Here is a 17070-nt window from a genome sequence, read left to right as displayed (position 1 = left end):
TTGGCTCATTGCACCCTCTGCCTCCCAGGTTCAAGCAATTCTCCTGCCTCAGCCTCCTGAGTAGCTGGGATTACAGGCACCCAATAGCATGCCCAGCTAATTTTTGTATTGTTAGTAGAGACGGGGTTTCACCATGTTGGTCAGGCTGGTTTTGAACTCCTGACTTCAAATGATCCGACTGCCTCGGCCTCCCAAAGGGCTAGCATTTCAGGCGTGAGGCACCACGCCTGGTCGGCAACTTAAATTTTTAAGTTATTTTAGAATTAGCTTCCAGAGATGGCTGCTATGCATTTCCTCATCTTTCTTTCTAGGTATATTTTTGAGAAGGGAAAATACTGCTTTATATTCCACTGTATTCTGACATATTTAAAGAAATCTAAAATAAAAACATGGGTTTTCTGGGCTCATTCTACTTCTATTCTTCCCACAATGTCAGGGACTTTGAGGGGTTCTCTATCAATGTTGAATCAGTCACTTCTCCCAACTCAAATGCATGTTTTGGGACATATTGTATTTTTTTTAAAAATTGATTTCTCTTTGGTTTACCATAGTTCACCACCATCCCTTTTTATTTTGCATTACCTGTTTCATTCATTTCTGTTACTTACCTGGATCCAGGGAATTGTGACCAAATCACTGAGAGACACTGTGAGGTCAGGGAAGCCTCACTAATGTGCAGAGGTGTTTTTACTCCCAATAAGGGCTGAGCATATACCCTTGTGGAGAAGAACTAAGACTGTTACGTGTCATTGATATTTACATGCTATCCGCAGTTGAAATAGGTCCAGCTTTTTTTAAGAATCCATGCTATTATACACATGAATATAGAAGACAACTGATCCTGAGAATAAACAGAACTTGACTGCTACTCTTTAGAGTAGGAATGTTGACTGGGGTGGCAGGTTTTTGGTAATATGTGCGTTGGTGTAATCTATCTACCTGTAACTTATCCTGAGAATAAATGGAACTTTCCCTCTTAGAGCTGCTCTAAGTGGGACAAAAAGTCAATTTTGCTTGGTAGAATGTCCTTGACTTGCTTCTTAGATTCCATAGTCTAGCTTCACTATCATTTGATTCAGACAAAAATGATGTCTTATAAAATTGATCAATTAAGGTCTCAGCAGATTCTACTTGTTCAAATTTATGAATCACAACTATCTTAAACCTTAGAATCATAACAGTAATGAGCATAAAAGCAGTGGAGACCCTTTGATAACTTTTACTGAAATGAGAAAGATAAAATAATAAAATATTCTCTTTTAAATTAAATGGAACTTTTGCTATCTTTTAAAATCATAGAGCCATAACCGGGCAAGATTTTAAACTTCTTTTTGTGTGAGTGGAGGTAAAAGTGGCTGATTTTGTTTTTTGTTTCAGTTTAGAGCAAACTTGTAATTATAAAAACACTTTAGGCTGGGCGCGGTGGCTCAACACTTTGGGAAGCAGAGACGGGTGGATCATGAGGTCAGGAGTTGAAGACTAACTGGCCAACATGGTGAAGCCCGTCTCTACCAAAAATACAAAAATTAGCCGGGTGTGGTGGTGGGCATCTGTAATCCCAGCTACTGGGGAGGCTGAGGCAGGGAACTGCTTAAACCCGGGAGGAGGAGGTTGTAGTGAGCCGAGATCACGATGCCACTGCACTGTAGACTGGATGACAGAGCAAGACTCTGTCCCAAAAAGAAAAAAAAAAAAAAAGAAGGAAAAAGGAAAGTTTAGAATTTATCTTCAGGCAAGTAAGCCAAAGATTTCTAAATAAGATTATTTTCCTAAAGAATGACAGATTATGTTGTGAAATCACGGGTCCCATACGTCAGTGTGTTAGAAGGTGGGGTACAGAAAGAACATAAACTTTTCTGGCCCACCCTAGCATGGGTTCCAACCCTCTAAATTTTAACTCTCAGAGTCTGAGTTTTAAATGAAAATTTTTTCAAGGGGAAAGTTTTTGTTTAGAATTGTAAAGCCCCCAGTTTATTACCTTATATCAGTAATTATAAAATGATTATTATTCTTGAAAAAACCCATCTACAGTTATGTTCTGCCAGGTTTTTTAAAGTATAAAGTCAATATTTTAATGTGTAATGTTTAATGCTTTAGCAACAGATTACATTACTTGAATAAGAACTTCACTCACTGAATTCTATCTATTCCGTGAATAAATTGTACGACAAATGTAATAATAGGATCTCAAAAAGCAGTAACTGTATTTGTCTAATTCCGATCAGCCCTCCCTAGCTCCACTTAAAAACTTGCAAAACAATGACTGCGACAGATGACTGAGAAAGAGGGAAGGCACTGAGGGCTCTTCTGATTCTTCAGCAACGCCTCCCTCTTCCTAGGCACTGAAATAGTGTTGGAAACGTCAACACTGCAGGACTAAGAATGAAGAAGTTAACATGAAAATGCTTAACTTTTTTCTACAGATTTGTTTTTTAAATTTTACTTTAAGTTCTGGGATACAAGTACACAATGTGCAGGTCTGATACACAGGTATATATGTACCATGGTGGTTTGCTGCACCTGTCAACCCGTCATCTAGGTTTTAAGCCCCGTACACATTAGTTATTTGTCCTAATGCTCTCCCTCCTTTCACTCCCCACTCCCCAACTGGCCCGTGTGTGTCGTTCCCCTCCTGTGTCCATGTGTTCTCATTGTTCAGCTCCCACTTATGAGTAGAGCATGTTGTGTTTGGTTTTCTGTTCCTCTATCAGTTTGCAGAGGATGATGGCTTCCAGTTTCATCCATGTCCCTACAAAGGAAGTGATCTCATTCCTTTCTATGGCTGCATAGTATTCCATGGTATATATGTGCAACATTTTCTTTTTCCAGTCTATCATTGATGAGCATTTGGGTTGGTTCCAAGTCTTTGCTATTGTAAACAGTGCTGCAATAAACATACGTGTGCATGTGTCTTTATAGTAGAATGATTTATATTCCTTTGGGTATATACCCTGTGATGGGATTGCTGGGTCAAATGGTATTTCTGGTTCTAGATCCTTGAGGAATTGCCTTTTCCCATTAAAAAGTGGGCAAAGGATATGAACAGACACTTCTCAAAAGAAGACATTTATACGGCCAACAAACATGAAAAAAAGCTCAATATCACGGATAATTAGAGAAATGCAAATCAAAACCACAATGAGATACCATCTCATGCCAGTCAGAATGGTGATTATTAAAAAGTCAAGAAACAATAGATGCTGGCAAGGCTGTGGAAAAACAGGAACATTTTTACACTGTTGGTAGGAATGTAAATTAGTTCAGCCATTGTGGAAGACGGTGTGGTGATTCTACAGATTTTTTTCCTAGTTATGGATATTCTCAACATTTTACTGTTTTTCAATATGGAAGTAATGTCATTTATGTTGGCAGTTAGGCAATTCTGACTTTTTTGCAGATACCTCTGTACAGATAAAAATGGCCAGTTCAGTCTTTTATTATTATTTTATTTTTTACTTTTATTTTTATATGAGACAGAGTCTTGCTCTGTCACCCAGGCTGGAGTGCAGTGGTGCTATCTTGGCTCAATGCAACCTCTGCCTCACAGGTTCATGCAATGCTCCTGCCTCAGCCCTCAAGTAGCTGGGATTCTGGCTGCCAGCTACCATGCCAGGCTAATTTTTGTATGTTTAGTAGAGACATGGTTTCACCATGTTGTTCAGGCTGGTCTCAAACTCCTGATCTCAAGTGATCCATCTGCCTCAGCCTCCCAAACTGCTGGGATTACAGGCATAAGCCACCATGCCCGGACCTCAGTTCATTCTTACGTAATGCACACAACAATGAGAAATAGGTAGATATGGTCCTGCTTGAAAAGAAACATATAGGCTTCTTCTGAGCCCAGGATCCTAAGATTTACCAAAGCTATTTATGCTGCATATCATACTTTTAAGGACGTGAAAAATTCAATTCAGCAAATAATTTCAGTAGATGTTTTAGTGAAATAAACACTAGAAAAAAATTGCTTTTCTCCACCATAAAACACCATTCTGCATATATCACTTTGTTGGAGGTGAAAAACAAAAGAATAAAAATTATTGCATTCTTGTTTCTCTTTTTATTGTACTTAATAACAATAAGGAAATTGCCAGCATGGTAGCTCACATCTATAATCTCAGCACTTTGGGAAGCCAAGGCGGATGGATCACTTGAGGTCAGGAGTTCGAGAGCAGCCTGGCCAACATGGTGAAACCCTGTCTCTACTGAAAATACAAAAATTAGCCAGGTGTGGTGGTGGGCACCTATAATCCCAGCTACTTGGGAGAGTGAGGCAGGAGAATTGCTTTAACCTGGGAGGCGGAGGTTGCAATGAGCCAAGATTGCATCACTGCACTCCGACGTGGGCGACAGAGCAAGACTCTGTCTCTAAATAAATAAATAAAATAATAATAAGGAAATTACACTTAGTTCAATAAAATGAGCACTTTTCTTTAATTTTTGAAAATAGCCTGAGCCAGGCATGGTGGCTCACACCTGTAATCCCAGCATTTTGGGAGGCCGAGGAGGGTGGATTACCTGAGGTTGGGAGTTCTAGACCAGCCTGACCAACATGGAGAAACCTCATCTCTACTAAAAATACAAAATTAGCCGGGCATGGTGATGCATGCCTGTAATCCCAGCTACTCAGGAGGCTGAGGCAGGAGAATCACTTGAACCTAGGAGGCGGAGGTTGTGGTGAGCCGAGATTGCGCTATTGCAATCCAGCCTGGGCAACAAGAGCAAAACTCTGTCTCAAAAGAAAAAAAAAAATAGAAAATAGCCTGAATTCTGATTCATGCATACAAAGTTAGATGTCAGATTATATAGTTCACTTTTACTGATTGTTCTGTTCTAATATGCAATGCATTAAAATGACACGATGAATTAAGGACCCCCTCTTTAAACAGATGACTTGAACTTTCAATTACTGTCGGTACGAACAACTACAGCTGGTGTCTGCAGTCCCCACTCCTAGAGCTGCCTCCACTTCAGTGACATCATTCTCCTGCCTTATGCCACCATTACCTCCCTCTTTCACCAACACACACCACAGGAGCTCACCACCAAAAGGCAACAACAACCAGTCAACAGAAAGTTAAAAAAAAAATTTACTAAATACTTTCAAAACTGGGAGAAATAATGTGGGTCCTCACAGATTTCAAATCCTTATAAAAATTAATATATTAATATACTACCATTACCAGTGGTTCAGTGAGATAAATCATGCTTTCAGTCTTCAGTCACTTGACCAATTATCATTTTTATTGTTTATTTATTTTTTGAGATGGAATCTTACTCTGTTGCCCAGGCTGGAGTGCAGTGGCACGATCTCGCCTCACTGCAACCTCCGTCTCCCGGGTTCAAGTGATTCTCGTACTACAGCCTCCTGAGCAGCTGGGACACAGGCGCCCGCCACCATGCCCAGCTACTTTTTGTATTTTTAGTAGAGTCAGGTTTCGCCATGTTGGCCAGTCTGGTCTTAAACTCCTGACCTCAGGTGATATGCCTGCCTCAGCCTCCCAAAGTGCTGGGATTACAGGCATGAGCCACTGTGCCTGGCCCAATTTACCTTTTTAAAAGCAGACAGGGCGTCCAACAATACCTCAAGTTAGCAATGCAGGAAAAATATAAAAATATTTTACATAATTTATAAGAATAACAATAAGGTTGTTTGTCCTTGACATTTCTCTTGTACTCTGTAGCAAAAAAGACCAGAATAACGTAAATATGCTATTCATTATTCAAAAAGTTCATGTGATCCATTTCAGTACAGATAAAATGCACTATCAACAGAATTTTATGCTAACTCTGCTCTTTTTTTTTGTTTGGTTCACTGAACTAAGTGCAAACCATCTGTTACCTATGATAATCAGAAAAAGTGAAAAATTCAAACAGCTATTTTTAAAAAAGCACAATAGCACTCCAAACAGATCTTACTTGTTTAAAAGCACCACTTATGAGGTTCAAATCCTAATGACTTTAAAGGGCTCAGAACTTTCATTTAAAGTCTTTTTATTTTTAGATTAAGACTATACTTTTCTACTTTCTGGTAAAAGTGCAATTTAATAAAATTGTTCATATCATAAGATTGTCACTCCACTAACATGTCTTATACCCAAATACGTTAATTTCCAAGAATTTTTAAAAACCATCAAAACTTTCTTTTTTCCACTCTTCCTGTAACACTTATCATTTTCTAAATACACGTCATTAGCTTCAAGTATCTCTTTGAAAAATAAATAATAGCTTATCATGAAATCTTTAGGGCATATTAACATAAGAGTTTTTAAAATTTATTCATTTGTATTTTTTTTCCATTGGCATGTAATAATGATACATATTTATGGGATAGAGAATGATATTTCAATATGTATATACTATAGGTAATGACCAAATCAGGGTAATTCGCATATCCATCACTTCAAACATTTTTCATCTTTTTGTGTTATGGACATTCAAAATCCTTTCTTCAAAAAATTTAAAAAGGACAGGTACAGTGGTGTATGCCTATAACCCCAGCACTTTGGGAAGCCAAGGCGAGAATATCGCTTGACCAGGAGTTCAAGACTAGTCTGGGCAAAACAGTGAGACCCGCCCCCCACAAAAGACAAACAAACAAACAATGATTATAATAATACACACACACACACATACACACTTAAATCCTCTCCCAGCTTTTTGAAATTACATAATAAATTATAGTTAACCATTAAGATCTAAAAATTTTAAGCTAAAATTGTACTGATCCCCAATTTAAAAATTCCACATAAGTAGTATATTCTAGCAATTATTTGTTTTCACAAAAACAGAATGGTCTGATGTAAAACTGTTTTCTCCAAGTCAACATGCTTGGACTCTAGTCTTCACTCTACCCCTAGGTGTCTAACCTCAGATGAGTTACATCTCTCAAAACCTCCATCTCTTAACCTTTAAAAAGAGTGCTCTAAAATGTCATTCCCAGGCACTTAACTTCCCTTCCACATTTTTCTAGCACTGTGCCAGGAACTTGATAACTGCCATGGCCAGGGAGGCTACAGAGGAACGTGGCCAAAGCCTCTGAAATTTCGCACAGGGCAGTTTTAAACGTACTGTTAAGTTTAGGCTTTAAAATACAAAACCAGCTGCCAGAATGTGTCTCACCATATTTTTTTTCTTTTTATTTTTTTGAGATGGAGTCTCACTCTGTCACAAGGCTGGAGTACAGTGGCGCGGTATTGGCTCACCGCAACTTCCGCCTCCTAGGTTCAAGCGATTCTCCTGCCTCAGTTTCTCGAGTAGCTGAGACTGCAGGCACAGGCCACCATAGTCAGCTAATTTTTGTATTTTTAGTACAGATGGGGTTTCACTATGTTGGCCAGGATGGTCTTGATCTCTTGACCTCGTGAAACCACCCACTTCAGCCTCCCAAAGTGCTACGATTACAGATGTGAGCCATTGCGCCCAGGCTGTGTCTCACCATTTTTATGGTGATAGAATCAAATGAATTTCCAGGACACCAAGCCTTATTCATGTATCAATCCTCTTCAAAGAAAATAGTGATTTTTGTTATAAAAATTAAACTCTGCTAAGTTTTAGGAGATTTTAAAACAGGCGCCAGCCCAGCACTTGTTTCACAGTTCTACTACTACAAATTTTGTCAGCACCCACTATTGTTTCTGAATGGCACGTAAAAGTGCTTTGTGCTATGTTCTCGATGAATCGTGTGGACGCCAAGTCCTACTCCACCTACACAACCACTCTGCTGCAAAAGCAATGCATTTAAGAGAGGAGTTTCTTTTGCAACAAAACTTTACAAATTCTAACTGCTTATAAAGTAAGTGTTGCAGGAGATAATCTCAGTAGCTAAATCAGCATTAAAATTCCTCAGTTTGTCTCACTATTGCTCATTAAGTATATTATTAAACAAACATAATGGCAAAAGGAAAAGCTATGGGTTATTTTATATTGTAAAAATTGAAAGGCCCTGCAATGTTGCTTCTATTGCTCTTTAGTATGACTTAGTTCTATTCAACTGTAAGTTTATTAAATCTCAGAGATTTCTACAAGTATATCCACATCAGACTAACATCGAGCTGGCAAGATTAGATTTCAAACGTCACACTAAAGATGCTCCAATTTTGGATAAGAAAAGAGGGCACTGACTATCCTTATCCATTTTTTTCCTGTTTATGGCATACATTTACAAATCTTCAATTTAAATTTTCTCAGCTAAAACTCAAGCATATTTAGTTCTGGCCCATAGGAAGACATTGAAATCTATGAATCTAAGAATTTGGAGGAAAGAAAGATGGTGAGGCTGGAGATCACTGAAGGAAACTGCATCCACCATGGTACTAGTGAGAAGGGTCATAGCTCTGTGACTCACAGAGTGTCCCCAACTGCCACATCTACTTCTGAGCCAGTTCTCAGCCCCTCCTTGGAGGTTAAAAGCCATCTTCTTTAGCAAGGGGAAAGGATGCATGACCAAAAAGGCCCTATCCTGCCCAAAGAATTTTCTCCCAAGATATTTCTCCAAGTTGAAATGGTTTCTGTGTTACAGGGTTCTTATCTTGGGTTTCCAAACCCTAGTTGTCCACTGGTTGTAATGCAGGAAGTCTTGACCTTTCAGAAATCTTACACAAAGTTGCTGGAAGGAGGAGGTGCAGTTTACATACAGATGTCCATTCTTTTTTACAGGGAAGTGAACTGGATGGGATTAAAGGGCAGATGCTTTCATCAACCAATGTCCTTAGATGTTTTATCAAGGGAGCCACTGCTGTACAGAACAGCTGCTATGATCTTAGAGTTCTTCTTTCCCACAGAGGCATGAATGTAAATAGAATGGCCAGCATATCGGAGTAGAGGAGGAAGAGCTCCTTCTCTGTGTATCAGAGAACTATGGGAACCATTTGTTCAAATGCAGGCCCCTTTCATTAGACAAGACTGTAAAAGTCACACAATCTTTTCTTTTTTTTAAGTTGAATTTCTTGAGTTCTCTTGTTTGATTCAGTTATTCAATATTTTAAGAGTTGTAGTTCAATTTCAGAGACTGCTCAAACAGTATGGCCCTCAAGTTGTAAATATTAATACAATTCTTCCTAAAAAGAATATGACTTTTCACTTCTCCAAATTTGTTAATAAAAGTTGATCACAGAGATTAAAGCCAAAGAGAAGAGGATGTGGTAGAAGAGGAACTGTGAACATACATGGGTTCTCTAAGGAATGCATACAGAAACACAATCAATAAACTTGATGGAATTAATTGTTACTTTGGTCACTTAAAATGACCCCAATTTTATTCCATAATAAGAACCACCGGCAATTCTATCAAGTATGGGCTCTGCCAATTAGAATTACATAAACATTTTTAAATGTCACTGCAATTCAAGACTTTAAAGTGTGAAATATAGCAAAGACCTGGAACCAACCCAAATGCTCATCGATGATAGACTGACTAGGGAAAATGTGGCACATATACACCACGGAATATTATGCAGCCATCAAAAACGATGAAATCATGTCCTTTGTAGGGACATAGATGAACCTGGAAACCATTATTCTCAGCAAACTGACACAAGAGCAGAAAATCAAACACCACATGTTCTCACTCATAGGCGGGTGTTGAACAATGAGAACACAGGGACACAGGGAGGGGAGCACTACACACAGGGTTCTGTTGGGGGGGAATAGGGGAGGGATAGCATGGGGAGAAATGCCAGATATATGTGAAGGGGAGGAAGGCAGCAAATCACACTGCCACGTGTGTACGTATGCAACAATCTTGCATGTTCTTCACATGTACCCCAAAACCTAAAATGCAATTAAAAAAACTAAATAAATAGTGAAATAATTTGAGGAGCAACTAATTGAAAGGTAAGGGTTTCAATCCCCTAGTAACTGAACTCTGTTAGAAACTGACCTGTGGTCCAGGAGAGCCGCCAGATCTCATCTACCACCTGCCTTGATCTCATTCAGCACTTGGCACATTCTCACAAGGCACAGAGCTGCTGCTTGATACTTACTTCAAGCTGAGACTCACTAAACACTCAGCAATGCCATTTTGTTTCAAGATGATCAATAAACTGAATTCTTAGTAGTTTGTTATTCTTTTAACAACGCCGCCACAAAAGTTCAGATCAATGCCTCTGAGTTGAAATCAAAATCTCACTTCGCTTGGTGAATCACAGCCAATGTGACTTCACTTTCCTGCCATAGGCTGCTGTGAAACAAAATTCCTTATGTGGCCAAAACACAACTGTTTCTGAGGCCTAGGGAAGGAGTGTCAAAGCTCACCTTAGGCTCCTTCTAGGTCTCCACAGAACTCACGAGCAAATGTGTCTCCCAAACAATTGCTTAAATCACAACTGAATTAAAGAAACCACTTAAAACTTGCTGGTGAATTCAAACACAAATATAAAACTGTATTGTTTCATATGATCATTAAAGCAAATAAAAAGTCCATACAGAGTATCCTAAAGTTTGGAACTCAGGCTTTTCCCAGAGAAATTCATACCCACATTGATACAAATTATCATGAAGAGTTTCCATTTGAATTTTTATCAGGACAAGTACCTTGGCAAGTTGCAATATTCTGTGAACTATGAGCCTCATGTATGAATAATAAGTACCCTTTGCTAGAACAGATAAAGAACATTGTGGGAGTGAATATAAAGTGAATTTTAGGAGGCAAAAAAAGTCACGTTCTAAAGAAACAGCCACCCTTCCGAAGGGAAAAGTTTTTTTCAATAAAGATGTTTTCTACTTGAAGGAAAAACACAAAGAAGAAATTTATGAAATTTTTATTTACAAATTGATGCAAAGTTCATTTAAAATTTTATTTACTTATATAATATTTTAAAATAATAATATAATGATTATTCACCCACCAACAAAGCCAAGACCTAAAATGAATACTATTTACTGGCCATATAAGAGCCAATCATGGCATGATAGCAGGGTGTGGTGAAGAATTATGATTAAAGAATTTGGAGCACCTGAGGTCCACTGAACAAAACCTTGCGAAGTGATTCCCCCAGTAGAAATGGACTCTTTACAGTATTCCTTTAAATAATCTGCCTATATAGACTAAAAATGTGAATCAATTTCTCATCCAAGCCCCCCTCCACCCAACCTCTCAGGAACGATTATCAAAAACTTTTTAAAAGGTACATTCACAAGAACCAGGAACCTGGAAAGTGAAGCAGTGATACTCAACTCCATACCGTCATGGAAACCTTCTTTGTACAGTGGAAGAGCTGTTATAGGGATTTAAGTCTTTAGTAAAGATTCTTTTAAAACATTCTTTTCTTCTACTAGGCCAGTGGTAAGACACTTAACTGAATGTGTTTCCTTCTAACAGAACTGTCTCTCTCTACTATTGGATAGACAAAAATCTTTCCACTGTCTACACTTTTTTTTTTCTAAATCAGTCCTTTTTCCATTCCAAGGTGCAAGCCAAGATTGGAATCAACACTAACCTGTAAAGGCTCACTGCTTTCCTGCTGGTCTTCAGAGAGTCTCCTGATGGGAGAAGCAATGATGGGAGTGATAACTAAAGGCCTCTTGTGATTTCTCCATTCTTTTTTTTTAAGCCTCCACCTCCCTGACTCAAGAGATCCTCCCACCTTAGCCACAGATATATTCCTACCATATATATATATATATATAGATACTTGTAGGAAGACTTAGGGAGCCTTGATGAAGCCAGAATGGGTTAAAGAAAGAAAATTTTCCCCACAACTGTGGGAAAAACTAGTAAGAATCAACAAGGGACATAAAAATTCTTTGTTGTGTATTGTTCACCAAATATTCCAAAAATGAATACAACACAGTCAGGGCCTTTTTTCTTTTAAGCTCCTGTTACAAAGGTCATGGAATGTTCTCGTATCACTTGCCTTCCCGCTACTGAATCAGAGATTAGGCTCAGTTCTGCAGAGGGGGGCTAAGTACTCAGCAGTCCCAGAATGGGTGTGCGAGTGTTGCTTTCATTTTTTATTTCATTTTACATATTTTATATTTTATTTTCTGCAGGAGGATGGGGATACTGCAAAAAATTAAATTGATGACATTTGCAGCACTAGAACGCTCTAGCTTGATGATTCAGTCTTGGATGTATAAAGTCCTGTATCAAGAAACTCCAAGATTTTCCATAATACATCACATCCATAACACCCAGAGAAACAGGGAACCAACCACATCTCTCTGAAGAAAGAGATTCAATCTTAAAGTCTAAAAAAGAGCAGAAGAGACGTGACTCACATACTCAAATCCAGCCTTTAAAATAGCCTCATTAACTCAAATCTTTTAGTCAATACTAATTATACTTACCAGTGAGGTCAGCATAATGGCAGCAGAAGCCCTTTTCAGAAATATTTAAAGTTTAAGAGTCCATAAGAGGCCGAGTACAGTGGCTCATTGCCTGTAATCCCAGCACTGGAAGGCTGAGGTGAATGGATCACTTGAGGCTAGGAATTCGAGACCAACCTGGGCAACATGGTGAAACCTCATCTATACTAAAATTACAAAAATTTGCTGAGCAAGCACGGTGGCACATGCCTATAATCCCAGCTACTTGGGAGGCTGAGGGATGAGAATTGCTTGAACCCAGGAGGTGGAGGTTTCAGTGAGCCGAGATCTCACCACTGCACTCCAGCCTGGGTGACAGAACGAGACTCTGTCTGAAAAAAAAAAAAGTTCATAAGAAAGTGCAAACAGTCTACTGCTTGCTTCCATAGATTGATATATAACAGTTTCCATTACTAAGATGGACAAGAAAAATTAATAGGTGACTCATACTGCAATTACCTTAACTAGTTGGAGCTGGATGGAAATGAACTCCTAATTGGCTGGGTTTTTTTTTTTTTTTGGAGACAGAGTCTCCCTGTCACCCAGGCTAGAATGCAGTGGCACCATCTTGGCTCACTGCAATCTCCACCTCCCAGGTTCAAGTGATTCTCTGCCTCAGCCTCCCGAGTAGCTGGGATTATAGGCGCCTGCCACCACACCTGGCTACTTATTGTATTTTTATTTCTTATTTTACTTTAAGTTCTGGGATACATGTACAGAATGCATAGATTTGCTACATAGGTATACATATGCCGTGGTGGTTTGCTACACCTATTAACCCAATTTTTATGTTTTTAGTAGAAACAGGGTTTCATCATGTTGGCCAGGCTGGTCTCAAACTCTTGGCCTCAAGTGATCCGCCCGAATTGGCTGGGTGTTGTCAATGTCATCCACAACATCTCCATAGCCACAGACACCACTTCTAAAACAAGAGCCAGAAAGTCAAGTAAAAGGGAAATATAAGAGGATTGAGGACAAATGTGTTACAACCAGTGAAATAATGTCCAGCATATGTGCTTTTAATGATGAAACAGTAGCATCATCTTCATGTATTAGAGAGCATGTAAATTACTTGCTTTGTGGCACAGGCAGTTCTGAAATCACCTGCTTAGAAGTGGTGGTATTTTTTAATACAGTAGAACAAAATAAAAAGCTACGCTTAAAATCCAACAATGGAGTTCACCAAAAGTAAACACAATTATAGAATCCCTCTGAAACTGGTGCTATGCATCACTTTTTTGATTTTCCAGTGTACGGAGTAGAAACTCAGTAAGTTTTCAATTAAGGAATAAATACATTTGAAGACAGATAAAACATCTTTTCTCAAACTGTTGAAATCAGTGGCATTCACTCAACAATAAAGACACACTAAGTATGTGTTATGTGATAGATACTGTATTAGGTACTAAAATGAAAAGTTATTAAAATGGAAGACAATGACAAGAACAATTCCATTCATTTTCTGTTGTCATTCAAGGCTGTATCTATATGGTTTTGAATATCCAGATCAAAGGTTTAGAAATGAGTTAACGACTTCCATTTTCAAACCCATTTAGACAAGTACTATTACTTAAGTGAAATCTTACTTAACTGAGTTTTTCAGGATTCAGTTGGATGACCAAGCATTGAAATCATGCACTCAATACTAAACATGTGACTAATTAGAAATATATTCCACTAAAGTTTTTTTGCTTTTGTTCTAAATATTTGGTATCTATTAGGTAGTCTGTAAGAGTCTTTAAAATCAATGTGCTTGTATCTACATGTTTGGGGAAATAAAGCAAACAGCAACATGAAGGTATTTTCAAGATTCTGCAAGTTGTTCACCAAAGGGCACCTAAAAAACCAGCAGATGGCTCTGAACACACAGAGAGAGAAGAGGGAGAGAGAAGGGAGGGAAGGGGGAGAGAGAGGGAGGGAAAGGGGGAGAGAGAGGGAGAGAGACTGAGGGAAAGGGAGAGAGAGAGAGAGGGAGGGAGAGAAGGAAAAATAAAACAGAAGACAGAGGCCAGGCTACTAGGCTAAATAGGGAAGTCGCCGGAGGACAACCATAAGGGGAAAACCATTTGAAAAGGTAGGACTGAAAAGAGAAGAAATGGCCACAACAAGGGCTCTGGGTTTGGCCAGAACCGCCAGGAGAAACAACAGCTTAAGCCAGGAGGTCTGAAAAGAAAACAGAAGGTAGACCACCTAGACTGGAGACAAGGCACTTCCACTCTGCAAAAGCGTTTGCAGTGCAAAGCAAGAAACCTGAACTTTAAAATTCTTCAGGCACACATGTTCACACGGCAAAGATCTAAGGGAATACAAGATGAAAAACTCCAAGGTATGCTCAGGCTTTTTAAACTGCCACAGCTTCCCTGCTAGCTTCTATGTGCCTTCACAGGCTCCGAAGCCCAGTGACAGGGGAGACTCTGGAATGATTAGAGATTCTGGAATGAAAAGAGCTATGCCCACTGCTTAGGAGGCCAAGGATTCCACAAACTGGATCCTTTTAGATACCACAGCGCTTTACTCTGGTCTCCAAGGCCAGGGCACACCCTAAAAGATTAAAATGCCTTAAGGTAGATGACCATTCCCTGATCAAGGCACAGCATGGAAACCAAGTGCAGGCCAAGGGAGGAAACTTGAAAAATCACAATACAGTGGCCTCCCAGATTCCATCCAGAGTGGGCAACGAGCAACCTTTTAGTAAAAGGAGGGGAGAAAAGTTGTATGTTCTGCCCAGAGAAATCATTTCATGTGACACTTCAGTACAATTAAAATAAAAAAGGATTTACTAATTACAAAGCAATCCTAACAAGGTACATAATGAATATAGACGAGTCACATCCTATACATCTCCTAGAGAAAGATTACAAACCCAAAATGTTTCACTTCCCGCAGGAGATAATTATTAAATTTTAAAGACTGGGTCAGGTAAGAATGAAAAAGTATCAAGTCAAGGCCACGTACATTCTAATTTTATAACGCAGACGGCCCTGGACAGGATTCAGAGAGCTCTTATTTGAATAAGATCTGACGATATCCCCTCATTAAAAGGATTAGTGTTTCTGCAAAAACGTCTAAATAAATCCTATTACTGGTCCAAAATTAGTCATCTAAAGGCTTTAGACAGTTTTGCATATATATTTACAAGTCTGAAGAGGCTGAGGACTTTTTCTCTTGAAATCCAGGCACTATATCCACTTCAAAAGCCATGCATGATTGTGACTTTTGCTGAGCTATTTCTTTTAAACGAGTTTAAGATACAATCTCTCAATACTTTACTCCATAAACTGGATGTAAACGTCAATAGAAGATGGCAAGAAAGTTTTCTGGGAGGACAGGTACTCTGGGGTGATGGGTAGGGAGATTCTCTAAGCCTCAAGAACAGTTTCATGAAATGGGCTTCATGAAATGGGCTTCAAAGATACAGCCCATCTCAAACGGATTTAAAAAGGCACCCAGTTACTTTAAAATACCCAGTACAACCACCACGACGGGCCATTCACCAGGTGCCCCGCAGGACATGAAGAGACTTCCAGCACTCCAAGCTGGGTTTCTAATTAAAACCAAGAACCCCAAGGGAGCGAAGACGACTTCAGGGACCCCTGCACGGTGCAGGGCCGGGAGGTTCAGCCCGTCCACCCAGAGAGGGGTGCGCTGAGGCCCCCTGGAAAGAGTGACTCACGGGCCCCCGCGAAGTCGGTGTGCCAGGCCCTCTCCCAGTTCCAGCGGCCCCCGAAGACCCCGGGCAGAACTGGCTGCTTAGGAACCGGACGGGGCGAGGCGCACCCCGGAGCGCAGCCCGGAGGACCAGGGTCCGCGGCTTTGGCCCCAGTCCACGGTCCTGGGACTCCCCGCCGAAGAGTCGATGGAGCTCGGCCTTCGGGCAGCTGCGCGCAGCTGGACGCGGCTCCGGGACCCCCCGCCCCGTTCCTTCCCCGCCGGCCCCAGCGCCCGGGCCGCCCCTCGTCCGCGGCCTCTCGGAGGGGCTGGAGACCTGGCAACTTACTGGGGCTGTGCTGGGGCCGCGATGAGAAGGCGGCAGTGGACTGGCAGCTGCAGCGCGTCGGGGTCCCGCGGCTGGGGGAGGCTGGAAGAGCGGCCGCTGCCTCGCTGGTCCCGCGAAGACGAGCGCCCGCTGGCCGCGCTGCAGAAGGCGGGCTGGGCACGTGGGCGCCCCTCTGTGTAGCAGCCCGAGGCGGGGGCGGGGCGCGGGGCCAGGCGGGGCCGCCTCCTCCAGCCTCCCCCGCGCTCCCGGACCACGACCCTGAGCCCGCCTCCCGCCGGGCCCCGGCCACGCTGGCCAATCCCCGGGGTGGGCGGCGTCCGGCCGCCGCTCCGCGAGGTTCGCCCGGAGTTGGCACACGTGGGCGGGCGTTAGCCCGAGGCTAGGCCGATGGGTGCCGACCGGTAAGCGGGGCTGCGCGCAGAGGACAAAATTCATGCTTTCCTGGGAGGACCAAACCTCAAGGGCATTTCCAAATCTTCTAAGCAGAGTTCTTAGTGGAGTTTTCGTCCCGCGTTTACTTTTCATTCTAGAAAGATTTTGGAAATAAGAAAACAATAAAATATAATAATGGTAATGATAAGTAGAAGCCCAGATGGATGTGCTTTGTCAAATACAACCTAAACGTTTATAAATAATGTGCAGTTGCAATTTTGGAAGACTCCAGTGATGTGAATAGGTAGTCACAATTGTTTGGGGATGGGTTTATAGGAAATGACATTTCCAGGGGAGCCAGAGCAGAAGTTACACAACCAGGGTTTCTCCTACTGTGC

At 40.9% G+C, this 17070-nt stretch overlaps 1 protein-coding gene across 3 annotated transcripts in view; it reads right to left on the bottom strand.

The window, feature by feature from the left end:
* Window positions 1–16462, bottom strand: part of SLC7A2 (solute carrier family 7 member 2) — a 70371-nt gene extending 53909 nt beyond the window's left edge. Inside the window, exon 1 of one of the 3 annotated variants that reach the window (XM_032288373.1) lies at window positions 16301–16462. The gene's annotated coding sequence lies outside the window, so the exon portion shown is untranslated. Of the gene's footprint in view, window positions 1–11435; window positions 12378–16300 lie in introns of those variants that run through there. The other 2 variants (XM_032288372.1, XM_032288370.1) reach the window with 2 other exon arrangements.
* Window positions 16463–17070: the final 608 nt, after the last annotated feature.

This window comes from Sapajus apella, unplaced genomic scaffold (genome assembly GCF_009761245.1).
Source record: "Sapajus apella isolate SASKATOON/1434 unplaced genomic scaffold, GSC_monkey_1.0 scaffold21, whole genome shotgun sequence".
Lineage (NCBI taxonomy): Eukaryota > Metazoa > Chordata > Mammalia > Primates > Cebidae > Sapajus > Sapajus apella.
This window is presented reverse-complemented; position numbering and strand designations above follow the sequence as displayed.